The sequence below is a fragment of the Dermacentor variabilis genome, chromosome 9, assembly GCF_050947875.1.
Source record: "Dermacentor variabilis isolate Ectoservices chromosome 9, ASM5094787v1, whole genome shotgun sequence".
NCBI lineage: Eukaryota > Metazoa > Arthropoda > Arachnida > Ixodida > Ixodidae > Dermacentor > Dermacentor variabilis.
The window spans coordinates 144,942,475-144,949,526 of record NC_134576.1 but is presented as its reverse complement, the minus strand read 5'-3'; the positions used below and the strand labels follow the sequence as shown (position 1 = coordinate 144,949,526).

Genomic DNA, 7,052 nt, shown 5'->3' with positions numbered 1-7,052 from the left:
CGACTCATGCAGAACAGACCGGAACAGGTTAAACGCCTCCTAAAGCAGCAACTCTGGGAGCCCCAGTTCACTGCACTTCTCGCTATGAGACGCCACAGCAGAGGGTTCCGGCTCTATTTCAACCACATGAAGTTATCGAACGTGCACGTGTGAGTCTTACCACACAAGTGTCTGTGCATTCCGCCCCCTTCAGAATGCGACCACCGCAGACTAGAGTGATCCCGCGACCTCGCGAGCCCAGCAGCAAAAAGCCGCGGCCCTGCCTAAGTTGAACGGTTGCACCAGGCGAGGGAAGCATGATGCGCGCGGAGCTTGCCACATTCGGCGTCCTGCAGTGCGCGGCGTTCTTGTGGCGCTCTTTGATGCGCTCCTTTCGGTGGCGCCGGAAGGGTTTTCCACCCTGAATTGCGACTGCAAATATTAAACATTTCAGGGGCCTTTCGCCCTCACCAGGCGCTTCCATGACGTCTCGTGAATTTCGCAGTGTATGCAGACACCGAGTTTAGAGCACGGTACGTGTAGTGTCTCTCATCTTACTTAGCGCTGCTCCCTCTCTTGTTCACTCAAACATTGTACAGAGAGTGAAGTTTATCGTTTGTTCGTTTTTCCTGATATTACGATTGCTTCTGTATGAGCGTTGTGTTATCTGCGGTATACCACTTATTATCTTTATATTTTTTTTTTCATTCCCAACACATTTTTCTAAACCGTCCTGTCACAGCACTTTTCTACCTTTTCAGGATTTCTGAGAGAGGCAGAAATTACCTACTTGAGAAATCGCAATGTCCTGGTAGCTAATGTATACAAACTCACTGATTAGACTCTTTAATATCCCCTTTACGATACATATGTTGCGACATTGAAGCCCATCCGTAGTGGAGTCATGCGTGTTTAGCAGAAATCCTATTGCTATAATAACATTACTTTCGTGGTATGCTACAACACACACATTGGAATTCCAGCAAGCATTTCCCCGAGACTGCACCACTAGCACTTTAGGACAACCTTAGCTGGGACGCCGATGCATTATGAGCAGATTTTGGAGGTGGATTCTTTGACGGTATTGCTAGCCTTATTTGGTCTACCGGCTCTATTGTCATTACGACCAGCATGTTGGTGAACCACGAACAAGGTGAAAGCTGCATATTCCTCACACTCTCGAGCAGCATGTGGAAAGTTATTGTGATATCCGCTTGACGATACTTGCGAGCTGTTTTTGCCGCATAGCGACATTGCTACGCTAATACGTACATAATGTCACGTGGCGTCAAGGACACGATCCTGGAGCACCATGCATAGTTTAGGATCCGCTGCTGGGCTCATGACTACTTGAATCAGGTAATGAACTGAGTTTATTATTAGACGCAGTGCGTGTCAACGTTACGTGAGCCACACAAATGACAACACAGAAGGAAAGCAAGAACATAGATCACGTGATGCCATGATGTCTGTCTTTGTTGCCCTAATGTCGTAGATTTCGTGATTCGGGAGATTAAATGAAGGCGCAGCATTTCGTTATGCCGCAGTGGTTCTCCAACATGGCGTCCGTGATGGCGCCAATGCAAGCTCTTCGCCGTGCCTTACATCTTGTTTCCTTTTGTTCTGTCTCTTGCAGAGCGGCCTAGTGCGTGTGCGTGGGGGGTGCCGGAAAGGGGGGGGGGGGGTGCTACGCAGCGGCACCGCACGGTGCGTCCCGGGCGCCGCCGCGGGCGCCATAATTTCGGGGCCTCGGTGGGGGGCGCTACTTGTCTCCTCCGGGATCCCCACCGAGGCCCCAGGCGGCGCCGCGCGAGCGCCCGGGACGCCCGGAGGAGACCCCATCGTCACGGACGCCCACCGCAGCGGCAGCAGCAACAGCCACCGACGATGTGACCTCATCTCGCGCTTGTACATACCTCATTGGACAACTACCACAGCATTTCCTCCTCATTTTTTTTTTCTTTTATATATCGAACTCTAGACTGCTCGCTATCTCACATTCTTGGTGCGAATAACGACCCTGCTCACTTACGCCTTCGTGTTACTCAGCGCACTACAACCATTCGTCTGTGTGTGCCACGAAGAACGGTGAATCTCTCGGAGGGACTGACACGACTTCTTGCGCACTAGCGGCCGGCAGTGAAGCGCGTCACATATGCTGCTGGCGGCAAGATGACGTGTTGTGCTTTTTTTTTTTTTTTGACGCAGCTCAATTGCATCGTTAGCGACACCACAAGGGTCAATATTAAGCCTATGCCACGTGTCAGTGCGGTTGTTAACTGACCGAGTCGTTCGAACCGTGTCTTGATAGCCGCGTTGCCACGGACACGGTGAAACAATCACAAGCGGACCGAAGACGCCCATTAGCTATATGATCACGTTTGCGAATACAGTTGCACATAGTGTGCGCTTCCTCTAATCATTTTCGGTGCAATGCGGTGCATAACTCTACAGCCCTGTGGACTGTCCGATCGGCCGACTCTGGTGGCGTTAAACGTTTCGTTATGATGCTGGGTTGTGTCTGCCGTAGCCGCTTCTCTTCGTCGGGACAATTTCGGTGGCGCTAGCGGGTTTCAGCACTGCGCCCTTCATTGTTATTTTTTTACACGTTTCCTGTACAGTCACTGCGTAATTGTCACAAGCCCGTTTCCAGTGCGATGCAACTTTCTGAGCGTGTGTGTTCGCGAGTGCTGTATGCAAGAGTAGAAGAGCAGCTACCGGTTGTGAGCCATCCGCAAAGTCTATGCATTGAAAACCATTGATCTCTGATGCCACCGGTAGGCGACGAGTCATCACTGACGCAGACGCGGAACTGCGCCGCCCGGACAGACGCGCTGTATGAAACATACGCAAGCGGAGCATAAATTATCCACTCGAAGCTTTGCTATGTAAAAACATAACTGGTGCACAAAGAGTACTCGCGACTCTCCCGGCGTCACGTGACATACCTCCTTGTGCTTTCGACTCTGGCATGTTTTCCTTCGGTGCGCGATTGATTGCCTCAGCTTAACGTGGCCTACTCTTCGTCGAAGGGCTGCTAAGCATCGGAAGGTGCTGTGAATTCCACTTCCGAATCCGACCCTCTTTAGCGTATGAGTGCTAGAAAGACGTGAACAAGATTACGCAGGAGTGTCAACATACGACTTTATTCTTGTTAGACTACGCGTGCACCTGCGTCGGGCTGCCTTCGACGTAGAAACACTCCTCCTCGCTTTTGTAAGCCTGATTGCGGCATTGGGAATGCTATCACATGCAGTGCGCAGATGCTTGACCGCTGCCTGCTAGTGCTTAATAATCTGGTGTCAACTGTGACCTTGCAAGAAGGCCGAATGTCTAACGACGCGCGGGTCGTGTTCTTGCTTTCTTTCTTTTTTCTCTCTCTACGACGCTGCCGCATCGACGCGCAGCTTTCCTGCCGCTCTTTTTTCCTGCCACGTGACGCTCGAGGAGTAATGTTGCTTCCGTCCTTTTGCATGGCTTCGGTGGCGAGCTGCATTACGCCGTCATGTCAGTGTGCTCCGGTTGGGTTTCTATTGCAGCCGTGGAATCTGAATTAACGCTTCGTCGATGCGACATAGCACGCAGTCAAGGGAGCTGTGCCAAGGTGGTGCATGTGTGGGCCTCGGTAAATTTCTTTCTGTTCGAAAGGAGCGTATGTCCACTTGCTGCGTTTGCAACGGTGTAGAACGCACGCTTTAAAAGAGTTGAATGCTGGGCTGGTTGGTATTTTGACGTGAGAACTAGCTTGAAATATAGCGCAACGGGACGGCACAACAGAAACGAAGACGAGCCTGTGTTCGTCTTCCTTTCTGTTGTGCTGTTCCGTTGTGCTATACTTCAAGAAGTGAAATGCATACATTTCGCCAAGTCAGCGTGGATTTGAAAACTTGCTAAAAGCTAACTAACTTCAACAAAAGAAGAAAAAGATAGGAAGAATTCGCAGTTAGTAAAGTATGGTAATCGTCTCCCCAATGGACCAATGAATTCCGCGACATGATTACACGTAACTTGCATCGTATACACGTAACTTGTTAACTCCTTGTTTCACGTAACTTGAACCAAGGAGTTAAGTGGTTAGCCGAAGCAAGCTAAATGAAACCAACGGCCTATAGTTTGCAGTTGTGTGGCGCTCCTTAGATAATATTCCGCTTAATTAGTTAATTAACTAAGATTAATTAGGGAAAATTTTTAATATTCACTTTAGGGCCAAGTGCGTTTCGTTACGTTGCAGAGTACATTCCAAAACGACCGATCCAATTTTTTGTGGGAACGCACATGCTGCGTGGCGATTTTTTCCGGCGTTTAAAGCCCGCGAAATATGAAATGAAAACACGTGACTGCGCTCGTGCGCTGCCGTATTGCAGCGCTCACGACCGCGCTTCGTGCGAAAGAACCGTGCGCGCGGACCGTGGCGAAGTGGGCGGCCGCGGCTCCAGGCGTCGGCGTCTGTGGCGGTGGCGCGCGGAAAGGAAGCGCCGTCGTCCCTGGTGAGCGATGGGCCCGACGCACGGTTGAGAGCGCCGCAATGCGATAGCGCGCGAGCGCAGTCACGTGGTTTTATTTCATATTTCGCGGGCTTTCTTTAACGCCGAGAAATATCGCCACGCAGCATCTACGTTGCTACGAAAAATCGGATCGGTCGTTTCCGAAACCCTCCTGCAACGCAATGAAACTCATTTGGCCCTAAAGTGAACATTACAAATTTTGCCTAATTCATCTTAGTTAACTAATTAAGCGGAATATATAAAAATATATTCTAAAGAGCGCCACATGACGGCAAACCATATGCCGTTGGTTTAATGCAGCTGCGGCTGACTACTTTTTTTTTTTAATCCTTGGTTCAAGTTACGTGAAACACCCTGTGCACTGCAATGGTTTTGCCCGGCAGGTGGTTGAATCGAGCCCAGACACAACGCACTTTGTCCACTGTGGGCGCCACTTGGGACGTATTACGTCGTGACTCACGCGCGTGCACTTTATTTAATGGTCGCACTATTTTTATGGCCGCTAAGACAGCGTTCAGGGAAGCGCGGGCTCATGCCTTAGGTTCTGAATCATGCTTGCCATCACGCCCACCGCTTTGCAAATGACTGTGCCCTGTTGGTACCATGTCTTGGTGGTAGATACTTGGAGGAGTTCAACTCGGCCGCTGAAGCAGCTAGGCGTGCGAAGCGCCATTTCTGTATTCAAAGAGTGCACGCTTGGAAACATCTATGGCGTCATTCTGTAGCAATGACGTTGCGCGCGCAGGCGCAGAAGATTGACAGGAGAGGTAGTAGAGCTGGCTCATTCCAAACCTACACCCTTGTAAACGCTCTCCAATTAGTGCAATGCACGAGGATATGGCGCCTGGAAAGGTTTCCGTCATAGAGTTGTTTCCGCACCGAGCGAGGCGTTCGCGTTTAAAGAACAATCGTTACGTATGACTCCGAAGGTCACCTATGGTGTTAAAGTACCGTACACATTGTGACGTCACGTGTAGGAATAGCCGAGGGGCGTGCCTTTCAGGAACTGCGAAACGGCTCTCGCTTGGTAGCTGCCTGACGGGGTCGCCACTAGCTTCGCATGTTTAACCGCAGCAAAGCGTTTAGTTTCTGTGCCAAATGTGGCATGTACTACTAGTAACGTCGCCAAGACCAGTGGGGGTATGTTGTAAATGTCCACCTAGTGGAGATGACCATTTCGTTTGCTGCTGAAGTTCTGATTGGCTGGGCTGGGGACACGGTGAGAAGGAGACTGGCGCCCCCAGCCAATCAGCACTTTAGTAGCAGACGAAATGGACATGTACACTAGGTGTACACTTACAGAATATCCCCCTAGATTTATATACGGAACCACGTAAAACCTGGGCCCTCCCAATGTACCGACACACCGTATACGTAGAAACACATATTTTTCACCCGCGAAGGCCTCGCGATTAAAGATAAAATAATACTGATTCGCATAGTAGTAACGCCAGCTGCACACGTGTCTTCAGTATGTGTAGCATACACTGCATGCCCGCGCTTCGACTGCACGGTGTCCACAGATGTGCAACGCGTCTTTCTCTCAGCTCAAGGCAGCTCTCCCAGCCTTTATTCCCGCGCTGTAATAACAACACCAACTACCACCAACAAGTCTTCTGCGCCGCCTTCAGCAGCGACCAGCAGACGCGTGTGTCAGTCACCGATGTCTTCGCGCGCCATTGTAAACGCATTTTCACCGTTCCTTTCTCGTTTTTGGCGTACGGGTGTGGGATGGATATATGGATATGAGGGCGCCCTGGAACGGTTCCTTGGCGAGCATATATGAGCGGCCCCCATTTGTTTACGCGGCCGAGAGGGTTCTTTCATCAGGCGCGACGAACGTTGGTGCTTTTGTGCCCTGCCCTGGCTTTCTCGCCCGGCGTTTTTGAGAGCGGCGCCATGTAGCCCCAGCAGGGCCGTCGGCAGACTTCGCTTGGCCGCGTGCCAAGTGGCGCGCCCGCGCGTCTGAATCCATACAACAAAACGCGTCGCCGCTCGGAAGAGGGGACGCCTGCTCGCGTCGTCCTCATCCACGCGGCCAGCATTTATTTCGCGATCGTTACTGGGACACTCCGTGGAGCCGGCTGAGGAGACCCACTTCAGTGATACTATACCCCTCGCTTTGTTTTTTCTATTGTTACTTTTACTTGAGAAGCTGTACGCGACAGTTGGCTCCGCAGAAGATTCCGTTTTCGGAGAAGATCCCATCGCAATACATTGACTCCCATTCCAAGAAAGTGAAGAATAAAAGCGATTCTATTCTTTTATATTTGTGCTTACGTGATTGTGTACATCGATGGAAAGGAATGGCGTTTCCAACGACGCATGCTTCGATTGCGCCCTGTCGCCTAGCCGCTGCGCTTCATTGATTGTGCGAGTAAGCTCGTTACTTGTACGGATCTGCAGTTGTTGCAGTTGTTGGATGCCACGGACTGATAGAACAACGATCTAGCATGGGGAAAGAACCAGGCTTTAAAAACACACAATTAGTCGAAACGTGCACGCATTACCTGTACCTCATTGAGTGTGCAGCATCTTCGATTTGCCGCATCATCGTTTTTTCCGACA

General features: G+C 50.7%; 1 protein-coding gene across 1 annotated transcript in view; it reads left to right on the top strand.

Moving 5' to 3' along the window:
- Window positions 1-2,753, top strand: part of Shab (potassium voltage-gated channel shaker cognate b) — a 37,982-nt gene extending 35,229 nt beyond the window's left edge. Inside the window, exon 7 of the mRNA XM_075669795.1 lies at window positions 1,616-2,753. The gene's annotated coding sequence lies outside the window, so the exon portion shown is untranslated. The remainder of the gene's footprint in view (window positions 1-1,615) is intronic.
- Window positions 2,754-7,052: the final 4,299 nt, after the last annotated feature.